General features: G+C 42.5%; 1 protein-coding gene across 3 annotated transcripts in view; it reads left to right on the forward strand.

The window, feature by feature from the left end:
- Positions 1-12,009, forward strand: part of si:dkey-172j4.3 (diacylglycerol kinase delta) — a 133,693-nt gene that overhangs the window by 20,753 nt on the left and 100,931 nt on the right. The gene's annotated exons all lie outside the window — the stretch shown is intronic.

The following is a 12,009-nucleotide window of genomic DNA, read 5'->3' on the forward strand; positions in this document are numbered from 1 at the left end:
AGTTGATTGCTATTTTCTATTTTTGAATCTGAAGTTACTGGAAATAGAAATACAACGCTGACAGGAAGAAAAAAAATCTATGAAGTTGTTGTTGCCGGGTTACAGACAGACACACAAACACACACACTCAGACAATAGCTGGTTGATCAGTTAGTGGAGGGAAGTGGATTTTGGGGTGCAAGTCTGAGATGGTGATTTTCTTGGTATAACGGAGTGAGGCAGTTTGGGGGTTGTTTGGTGTGTGTGTGTGTGTATTTTTGGCTGAGGTTTCGTATTGAGGAATGGCTGTGTGCAGAACTGTGAGTTTCCAGCTATTACCTCCGGGAACAGAAAGAGAGAGTGAAAAAGAGAGAGAGAGAGAGAGAGAGAGAGAGAGAGATATAGATAGAGAAAGAGTGATTGAGAGAGAGAGAGAGAGAAGAGTGATTGAGAGAGAGAGAGAGAGAGAGAGAGAGAGAGAGAGAGAGAGAGAGAGAGAGAGAGAGATACCAAAGTGTATTGCACAATGCATACAGTATAGAGCCTAAAGGCTATATATACAGTATCTATTTATTATGCACTTCCCTGTCTGAATCTACTGTGACTCTAATGTCCGGTAACTCTCACTTTTTCCTTCTCTCTCTCGCTCTCGGTCAATTAAATTCAATTGAAGGGTTTTATTGGCATGGGAAACATATGTTTACATTGCCAAAGCAAGTGAAACAGATAATAAACAAAAGTGAAATTCACAATAACAAATGTACTGTAAACATTGCACTCACAAGGGTTCCAAAAGAATAAAGACATTTCAAATGTCATATTATGTCTATATACAGTGTCGTAGTGATGTGTACAAAAGTACAAAAGGGAAAATCTCTCTCTCCCTCTCTCTCTCTCCCTCTCTCTCTCTCTCTCTCCCTCTCTCTCTGTCTCTCTCTCTCTCTCTGTCTCATAGTCTGGCAGTATGAGCTGATAAAATGCTGAGATTCTGCCTGTGTTTTCCCTGGCTATCCATTTCCCTGTCTGAATCTACTGTCTAATGTGTTCTCTAATAGTATGTGTTTTTCTGAAATAAGAGAGAGTGTGTGTCTGTAGAGAAGAGCACAGCTACATGCCTGCAAGCTTGTCTTTTACTGACAGACAGAGAGAGAGAGAAAGAAAGAGAGAGAGAGAGAGAGAGGCCAAGAGCTAATGAATACTCTCCATTGGTGTTTTTCTAAAATAGATCTTTCTACAGGTAGCCTAACTGCCTAACAGAGTATTATTTTGGCTAACGTGGCTCGACGAAGAGATCTCAGTGACTTTGGAAGACGTGTCTCAAAGGAGCATAGGGGGTTTAATAAAGAGTATGTGTGTCAGTTCTAGAGCGGCTCCCTGAGACACCTGTCACTACTTCCACCGAAGTCGGCTCCTCTCCTTGTTTGGGCGGCGTTCGGCGGTCGACGTCACCGGCTTTCTAGCCATCGCCGCTCCATTTTTCATATTTCCATTTGTTTTGTCTTGTTTCCATACACACCTGGTTTTCATTCCCTAATCACACTGCATGTATTTAGGCCTCTGTTCCCCTCCATGTCTTTGTGTGAAATGGTGTTTTTTTTTTGTTACGTGGATATTGTCACGCGCCAGACTTTTGTTCATGTTCCCGTGTTCACCTGACTTCACCTCCGTAACAACAGCGTTTTCCACCACCATCAACAAAATACCAGCTGACGGAATTCCTCGTGGAAGAATGGCATCGCATCCCTCCCATAGAGTTCCAGAAGCATGTAGAATCTATGCCACGCTGCATTGAAGCTGTTCTGCCCGGTTTGCGATGGCCCAACGCCTTATTAAGACACTTTGTGTTTCCTTTATTTTGGCAGTTACCTGTACAAGGACTTTTTTTTATTGACGAGAGAAATGTAGCCCGGGGTTGCCCCTCTCCTCCCTCCCTCCTCACCTCCCTTCCGCTCCCTCTCTTTCCTAAGCTCCTCATCCCTCTCTGCCCTCTTCACCCCTTCTCTCCCTTCTCCGATTGATGCGAGAGAAACTCTCTCAAGTGTTACAATCGCTGCCATCTTGTGAACAGTAGAAACAATTCAAATTGTTTTAAAAAAGGAGAAAGATAAAAATATGTGATGGGCTAGATCTGTCTCTCAGCTGTGTTGGCGGATAGATGGTTGAATAGGTAGGTAGGTCAATCAATAGATAGATTTGGCAGAAATACATATCCCAAAAACAGTCTTTGGTGAATCGGCTAAAGCCAAGGTGAGTGGAAAATCATGTTAGGTTGTATTCCCTCTCACCCCCCCCCCCCTTAAGTTTTAGATGCACTATTGTAAAGTGACTGTTCCACTGGATGTCATAAGGTGAATGCACCAATTTGTAAGTCGCTCTGGATAAGAGCGTCTGCTAAATGACTTAAATGTAAATGTAAATGTAAAATGTATTTTCAGTGGACTGTCCCTTTAAATAGCCCAATTAAAGTTGTGTTACTCTTGAAAACAAAAACAAAGAAGCTTGGCAGAGGAAGGATGTTTTCTTTAAAACCATCTCATTACTCATGAGAGAGAGAAAGAGTGAGCGAGATTGAGAGAGATTGTGAGAGAGGAGTGAGGGAGAGAAGACAGGAACAGACGTTCAGCATCTTTAGTCTTAAGAGTTTGGCATGAGGAAGGACAGAGAGTTTTCTAATCTTGTTAGGGTGGGGTGCACACTCTTCTCCTCTCTGTCTCCTTTCTCTCTCTCTCTTTCTCCTTCCTTTTATCTCTTGTTCTACCCCCCCCTCTCTCTCTCTTTAAACCTCTCTCTCCCCTTCCATCTCTCTCCCTCAGTCATCCTCTTTCTAATCTTGTTGGGGTGGGTCTGACCTCCCTCTCTCTCCCTCCTGCTTTTCCCTCCTCTCTCTCTCTCTTTATCTCTCTCTCTCTTTCTCTCACTCTCTCTCTCTCTCTCTCTCTCTCTCTCTCTCTCTCTCTCTCGCTTGCTGTCTCTCTCTCTGTCTTCTCTTTTCTAATCAGGCATAGAGCCTAGCTAGCAGTCATACTCTAAGGTTGCATCCCAAATGGCACTCTATTCCCTGTGTAGTGCATTACTTTTGACCAAAGCCCTATGGGAATAGGTCACTACATAAGGTATAGGGTGCAATTTGGGACCTATACATTAAATCATATTTCAGTGTGTGATTTTGGCAGGTATTCAGAACCTAGGGCACCTCATCAAGATAATGTAGGCCTGCTGTCTGAGGAGGAATAACACACACACACACACACACACACACACACACACACACACACACACACACACACACACACACACACACACACACACACACACACACACACACACACACACACACACACACACACACACACACACACACACACACACACACACACACACACACACACACACACACACACACACACACGAACACACACACTCTCTCCCCTCTCTTAGCTATTCTTTGTGGTTTGAGTGGAACATTTGGATGGAGAGGAAAATTAGGAAAAGAGGGGGAGGGAGGAAGAGAGGAAGTTGAGAACAGGTAGGTGACTAGAGGGTAGCCTAAATGCTATAGAGCAGAACAAGGGAGGACACAGGGTTGAGGAGGGGAAAAGGATGGTAAGAGGTAGGGTTGCACATTTTGGGGACTATTCAGGTGGAAACCTTCCGTGGGAATTAACAGGAATATTTGGGATTTAACAGGAATATATAGGAATTAACAGAAATATATGCAAATTAATATTAATACCATTTAAATGTAGATGTTTTTTTTGCATTGGATTTATTTACCATATCATAAGGAGACAGAAACATAAACCTTTTACCTTATCATAAGTAGACATCGCAAATGATTAAATCCTTCCAATAGAAATAAAAAAAACTATTTAGTTACAAAACATTTAATTAAATGAGTTGACTCTTCACATACAACCCTTGTATTGGTCAGCCTGTTGCGTGCTTTGGTGTGTGTGTTCCCAAACAAGGACCAGAGGCGGCTGATGTTGGGATTTGGAGGATGATGGAGGCAACAGGGAAAAGATCCTCAGATCCACAAAGTCCCTTCCACCAGGTGGCTGATGAGATATGTTGGCATGACTGCAATATTGCATCTCCATCCCAAAGCCCTTGCTTGAAAGTGTACTTCGCCAGACTGCCAAGAACCTTGCCCTCATCCAGGCCAAGGTGACGAGACACGGTAGTGATGACACCATAGGCCTTGTTGAACTCTGCAGCAGATAGGATGCTCTTGCCAGCCTACTTAGGGTCCAACATGTACACTGCGGTGTGTATGGGCTTCAGGCAGAGGTCTTCATGCTTTTTGATGTATTTCAGAACTGCAGTTTCCTCTGCTTGGAGCAACAGTGAAGTGGGCAGGGCAGTATAGATTTATTTTCTTCTGCAAGCAGAGTCTGAACATCAGACAGGATGGCATTGTCTCCCTCAATGGCTACTACTATAGGTTTCAGGAGTTTCAGGCTGCTTATCACTCTCTCCCAAAATACATCATCCAGGAGGATCATCTTGATGGGGTGGTCCATATCGTCAGACTGTGATATGGCCATTTCTTGGAGACACTCCTTCCCCTCCAGTAGACTGTCAAACATGATGACAACACCACCCCAACGGGTGCTGCTGGGCAGCTTCAATGTGGTGCTATTATTCTTCTCACTCTGCTTGGTGAGGTAGATTGCTGCTATAACTTGATGACCCTTCACATACCTAACCATTTCCTTGGCTCTCTTGTAGAGTGTATCCATAGTTTTCAGTGCCATGATGTCCTTGAGGAGCAGATTCAATGCATGAGCAGCACAGCCAATGGGTGTGATGTGAGGGTAAGATTCCTCCACTTTAGACCAAGCAGCCTTCATGTTCGCAGCATTGTCTGTCACCAGTGCAAATACCTTCTGTGGTCCAAGGTCATTGATGACTGCCTTCAACTCATCTGCAATGAAGAGACGGTGTCTCTGTTTTCCCTTGTGTCTGCGCTTTTGTAGAATACTGGTTGAGGGGTGGAGATGATGTCGTTAATTATTCCTTGCCCATGAACAATCGACCACACATCAGAGATGATTGCAATACAGTCTGCTTTCTTTATGATTTGTTTGACCTTCACTTGAACTCTGTTGAACTCTGCATCCAGCAAATGAATATATAAAGCATGTCTGTTTGGAGGGGTGTATGCTGGGGGAAGAACATTCAGAAATCTCTTCCAATACACATTGCCTGTGAGCATCAGAGGTGAACTAGTTGCATACACAGCTCGAGCAAGACATTCATCAGCATTTCTCTGACTACGTTCCTCCATTGAGTAAAAAAAAAAAGATTCCAGGAAGACCATGAGCTGTTGCTAATGATAAGGTGTCGGATTCATCATTTTCACCTCGGATAGAAGTAGAGGGACTTTTGTCAGCGGTTGCTTGTTGTGAGCCTGAGGGAACTTTATGCACTTGGCCAGATGATTCTGCATCTTTGTTGCATTCTTCACATTTGATCTGGCACTCTATTTGCCAATGTACACAACTTTTCCTTCTACATTAGCTGCAGTGAAATGCCTCCACACTTCAGATAGTGCCCGTGGAATATTCCTGTGAAGATTAGAAAAAAATGAGTAAAAAAATAAATAAATACAATTCCATGTACTGATAAATAGTTAAGCAGTAAGATTAACAAACTCCTTTGTAAGATAAATGTTTTAAAATGAAACATGTATGGAAACAGGTGAATTAACACTCCTCAGTTAGCAGGCTCATGCAAGCTAAAACCCACATGGTAGCAAAAACTAACTAGCAGAAATTGTTAACAAGTTAGAAATGATTTAAACACACTTTGCTGTTGGTTATTATTTACTAGTTAACAAAAAAAGCAAGTATGTCATATAAAATATATTCAACTTACCAGAAAGCATGTAGTCCTTGGCTCAGACAGTGTAGTAGTGTGTGCTCAATAGCATCTCATTAGTGTGCAAGATCTTGAGAATCAGCTGTACATGTGATGGATGAGTGCACTGCACATGCACTGTGCATGCAGAAGGTTGCAATTGCATTGCATTGGGGATAGTTTAACCAAAATATACCACAAGATTTACAATTTCCTTACATGTGGCCTCCCCCCAAAAAGTTTCACCGTTATATAAGCTAACTTTTTTGATGAATTTAAGCAAAATTCCCCACATTCCCGGGCTTAACTTCCCATGGAAAATTTCCGACCCTTTGCAACCCTAGTTAGAGGAGAGGAGAACAGGTAGATGAATAGGGGGAAGGGGGAAAGGAACTCCGGTGTGTTCTTAACAATAAGGAGATCAGATATCACTGTAAATGAAGCAGAACAAAAGACAGAGGGAGAGGGAGGGAGAGAGAGGAAGCGATGGTAAAAGGAGAAGTGTTTGTTGACCATTGGTGTAAAGTGAGACAGTCAGTTTTTATAGGTCTTTGTATTTAAAGTAGGTTTGTTTCGGACACACACACAGACGTTGTATTTAAAGTAGGTCTCTGGGAAGGAAATCTCAACTGGCAGTAACAGTTTTTTAAAAATTGTTTTCCTGTTATACAGGGTTCCCCTGCCTCTGCTGAAACTCTTGAGTGTGTGTTATTGGAGTACAGGGGTCCCTCTCTGCATTGAGTGCAGGTGCAGGTGGTTTCAGTGAGACTCCCGTGTGATTCCCCTTTACTTTGAAGAGTGGAGGGGAAGAGAACGGAGAGAGATGGCGTAAAAACAGTGTACTGCTTCTGTTACCACAGAGCATGCCCACGCTTCTGTGGTACGTGTGTACACTCACACAAACACGTTCCCACACTTACGTGTGTGCTAACCACTCGTGTGTTCCCCTTTGTAAACCATTTATCTCTGTCTCATCTGTCTAGATCTGCGTCTATTTCTGAAGCTATGACTTTTTTTCTATACAGCTGAGTTTAGGTTGGTTGTCATATTTTGCTGCAATTCCTCATTACTGTACATGATGTGGAGCACGTTCTTCGTACGCTGTAAATGGTTTCACACAAACACTTAAGTGTTAGGATTGCCTCTTTAGTGTTATAGCTTTTTATTAATACCAATCATGAGAAACAGCAGTAGAATATACAATGGCACAGTTTGGTACATTTTTGTAAGGTACAATTTGGTACAATGGTACAATTTGGACATGGCAGTGTGTGAAAAATGAAAAAGGACCGTGGGAACCCGTTTCCCTCCCTCCTCTCACAATCCTATGTCCCTATATACAGTGGCGCAACAAATTGTATTTAGTCAGCCACCAATTGTGCAAGTTCTCCACTAAAAAGATGAGAGAGGCCTGTAATTGTCATCATAGGTACACTTCAACTATGACAGACAAAATGAGAGAAAAAAATCCAGAAAATCACATTGTAGGATTTTTAATGAATTTATTTGCAAATTATGGTGGAAAATAAGTATTTGGTCAATAACAAAAGTTTATCTCAATAATTTGTTATATACACTTTGTTGGCAATGACAAGAGGTCAAACGTTTTCACAAGGTTTTCACACACTGTTGCTGGTATTTTGCTGGTTGCTGGTATTTTGGCCCATTCCTCCATGCAGATCTCCTCTAGAGCTGTGATGTTTTGGGGCTGTTGCTGGGCAACACAGACTTTCAACTCCCTCCAAAGATATTCTATGGGGTTGAGATCTGGAGACTGGCTAGGCCACTCCAGGACCTTGAAATGCTTCTTACGAAGCCACTCCTTCGTTGCCCGGGCGGTGTGTTTGGGATCATTGTCATGCTGAAAAACCCAGCCACTTTTCATCTTCAATGCCCTTGCTGATGGAAGGAGGTTTTCACTCAAAATCTCACAATACATGGCCCCATTCATTCTTTCCTTTACACGGATCAGTCGTCCTTGTCCCTTTGCAGAAAAACAGCCCCAAAGCATGATGTTTCCACCCCCATGCTTCACAGTAGGTATGGTTTTCTTTGGATGCAACTCAGCATTCTTTGTCCTCCAAACCCGACGAGTTGAGGTTTTACCAAAAAGTTATATTTTGGTTTCATCTGACCATATGACATTCTCCCAATCTTCTTCTGGATCATCCAAATGCTCTCTAGCAAACTTCAGACGGGCCTGGACATGTACTGGCTTAAGCAGGGGGACACGTCTGGCACTAAAGGATTTGAGTTCCTGGCGGCGTAGTGTGTTACTGATTGTAGGCTTTGTTACTTTGGTCCCTGCTCTATGCTGGTTATTACACAGGGTCCCCCCTTGTGATTCTGGGATAATTGCTCACCGTTCTTGTGATCATTTTGACCCCACGGGGTGAGATCTTGCGTGGAGCCCCAGATAGAGGGAGATTATCAGTTGTCTTGTATGTCTTCCATTTCCTAATAATTGCTCCCACAGTTGATTTCTTCAAACCAAGCTGCTTACCTATTGCAGATTCAGTCTTCCCAGCCTGGTGCAGGTCTACGATTTTGTTTCTGGTGTCCTTTGACAGCTCTTTGGTCTTGGCCATAGTGGAGTTTGGAGTGTGACTGTTTGAGGTTGTGGACAGGTGTCTTTTATACTGATAACAAGTTCAAACAGGTGCCATTAATACAGGTAACAAGTGGAGGACAGAGGAGCCTCTTAACCACTTGCTCCTACCTGGCACGCAGGCGTCCCATCTAGAGCTCTGGAAATGCAAATGCGCTACGCTAAATGCTAATAGTATTAGTTAAAACTCAAACGTTCATTAAAATACACATGCAGGGTATTAAATTAAAGCTACACTCGTTGTGAATCCAGGCAACAAATCAGATTTTTAAAATGCTTTTCGGCGAAAGCATGAGAAGCTATTATCTGATAGCATGTAACACCACAAAAGACCCGCAGGGGACGTAAACAAAATAATTAGCATATTCGGTGCTACACAAACCGCACAATAAAATATAAAACATTCATTACCTTTGACCATCTTCTTTGTTGGCACTCCTAGATGTCCCATAATCATTATTGGGTCTTTTTTTCGATTAAATCGGTCCATATATAGCCTAGATATCGTTCTATGTAGACTGAATGATAAACGGAAAAAAAGAGCGTTTCATAACGTAACGTCATTTTTTTAAATTCAAAAAGTCGATGATAAACTTTCACAAAACACTTCGAAATACTTTTGTAATGCAACTTTAGGTATTAGTACACGTTAATAAGCGCTAAAATTCATCAGGAGGCGATGTAACTTCTATAGGTGTCGTCTGGAAAAAAACATGGCCGAGAGAGCTCGACCAAAACATCCTGTCGGAGAACGGAGGGAAGGAGTTCCCTTGAACCGGTTAGACCAAGAATCAATTGCGAATCAAATGACAAGACTCTAGACAACGTGTGGTAGCTGTAGGAGCTGAAACCTCGGTCTTATGTAATTCGGTTCACTTTGAACAAATCCTGGAAGTAAGCGCAAGGATATTTATTTCCATTTTCAGTGATCAGGTTTTCCTGCGCTATTCGATGAAACTCACGCTCTGTTAAAGTCACATCTGTGATTTAACCAGTTTTAGAAACGTCAGAGTGTTTGCTATCCACACATACTAATCATATGCATATACTATATTCCTGGCATGAGTAGCAGGGCGCTGAAATGTTGCGCGATTTTTAACAGAATGTTCGAAAAAGTAGAGGGTCGACTTAACAGGTTAAAGAAGTTACAGGTCTGTGAGAGCCGGAAATCTGGCTTGTTTGTATGTGACCAAATACTTATTTTCCACCATAATTTGCAAATAAATTCATTAAAAATCCTACAATGTGATTTTCTGGCTTTTTTTTCCTCATTTTGTCTGTCATAGTTGAAGTGTACCTATGATGAAAATTACAGGCCTCTCTCATCTTTTTAAGTGGGGGAACTTGCACAATTGGTGGCTGACTAAATACTTTTTTGCCCCACTGTACAGCTGATACTGACATCCCATCTCTCCTGCCCGACTAGCATCACTACTCTAGATGGTTCGGACGTAGAATATGTGGACAACTATAAATACCTACTTAGACTGTAAACTCTCCTTCCAGACTCACATTAAGCATCTCCAATCCAAAGTTAAATCTAGAATCGGCTTCCTATTTCGCAGCAAAGCCACCTTCACTCATGCTGCCAAACATACAGTATCCTCGTAAAACTGACTTTCCTACTGATCCTTGGCTTCGGCGATGTCATTTACAAATTAGCCTCCAACACTCTACTCAGCAAATTGGATGCAGTCTATCACAGTGCCATCCGTTTTGTCACCAAAGCCCCAATACTACCCACCACTGCGACCTGTATGCTCTCGTTGGCTTGTCCTCGCTTCATATTCATCGCCAAACCCTCGGGCTCCAGGTCATCTATAAGTTTTTTCTAGGTGTGGCTCCGCCTTATCTCAGCTCACTGGTCACCATAGCAACACCCACCCGTAGCACGCGCTCCAGCAGGTATATTTCACTGGTCGTCACCAAAGCAAACACCTACTTTGGCCGCCTTTCCTTCCAGTTGTCTGCTGCCAATGATTGGAACAAATTGCAAAAATCATTGAAGTTGGAGACTTTTATCTCTCTCACTAACTTTAAGCCAACCAACTACCTACCTCATATCCATATTTGTTTGAGTTTTTCTGCTCTTTTGCAGACCAGTATTTCTACTTGCATATACTCATCTGCACATATATCACTCCAGTGTAAATTGCTAATTTGTAATTACTTCGACACTATTGGCCTATTTATTGCCTTTACCTCCTTACTTACATTTGCGCACACTATATACAGATTTTTCTATTGTGGTATTCACTGTACGTTTGTTTATCTCATGTGTAACTCTGTGTTGTTGTTTTTGTCACACTGCTTTGCTTCATCTTGGCCAGGTCCCAGTTGTAAATTAGAACTTGGTCTCAACTGGCCCTAGCAGGGGCCCTTGTAGATGGACCGGTGTTGATTACCTCGAAGCGAGCATAGAACGTGTTTAGCTTGTCTGGGAAAGAGGCATCGGTGTTCACTGCGTAACTAATTTGGCTCTGGTAGTCTGTGATGGTTTGTAGTCCTTGCCACATGCGTATTGCATCCGAGTCGTTGAAATGTGATTCCACTTTGTCCCCGTACTGTCTTTTTGAGTCTTTGATTGATTTCTGGAGGTGGTAGCTGCATTTCCTGATGAACCCTATGTCTGAGTCTGTATACTTGTTGTTGTTATTGTCAGAGGCGACCCGGAACATTTCCCAATCCAAATAATCAAAGCTGTCTTGTAGCCTAGATTCTGATTGGTCAGACCAGCGTTGAACAGATCTTACCACGGGTACTTTCTGCTTAAATTTTTGCCTGGTACAAGCTGAATGGAAGCGTGGTCTGATTTGCTGGGCAGGGGGTGGGGACTTTGAATCCGTTTTCTGTCTTGTAATGGAGAATAACAATGATCCAGCATATTTTTCCCACGAGTGAGGCAGGAGCTATGTTGGTGGAATTTTCTCAGATTTCCTTTATTAAAATCCCCGGCCACGCAATGAATGCAGCCTCAAGATGTGCTGTCTCCAGTTTGTTTAAAGTCCTGTCTAATTCCTTGAGTGCCAGTGTGGTGTCCGCTTAGGGGGGGATGTACACAGCCGTGATACAAAGAGAGGAAAATTATCTTGGGAGATAATGGGGTCTGCATTTGATCGTAAAGTTTTCCACATTGGGAGAATAAAAAGTCCTAAGGTGTTGTCCATTACTACAGTCACACCATGAGTTGTTGATCATAAAACATATTTTCTTGCTGCAAAGTTCTTTCTTGTCTGCCCGATGTATGGAAAGTTCTTTATTGTATGCCCAATGTATGGAAAGTTCTTTCTTGTCTGCCCGATGTATGGAAAGTTCTTTCTTGTCTGCCCGATGTATGGAAAGTTCTTTCTTGTATGCCCGATGTATGGAAGTTCTTTCTTGTCTGCCCAATGTATGGAAAGTTCTTTCTTGTCTGCCCGATGTATGGAAGTTCTTTCTTGTCTGCCCGATGTATGGAAAGTTCTTTCTTATCTGCCTGATGTATGGAAAGTTCTTTCTTATCTGCCCGATGTATGGAAAGTTCTTTCTTATCTGCCCGATGTATGGGAAGTTATTTCTTA

The sequence above is a fragment of the Oncorhynchus gorbuscha genome, linkage group LG25 (genome assembly GCF_021184085.1).
Source record: "Oncorhynchus gorbuscha isolate QuinsamMale2020 ecotype Even-year linkage group LG25, OgorEven_v1.0, whole genome shotgun sequence".
NCBI lineage: Eukaryota > Metazoa > Chordata > Actinopteri > Salmoniformes > Salmonidae > Oncorhynchus > Oncorhynchus gorbuscha.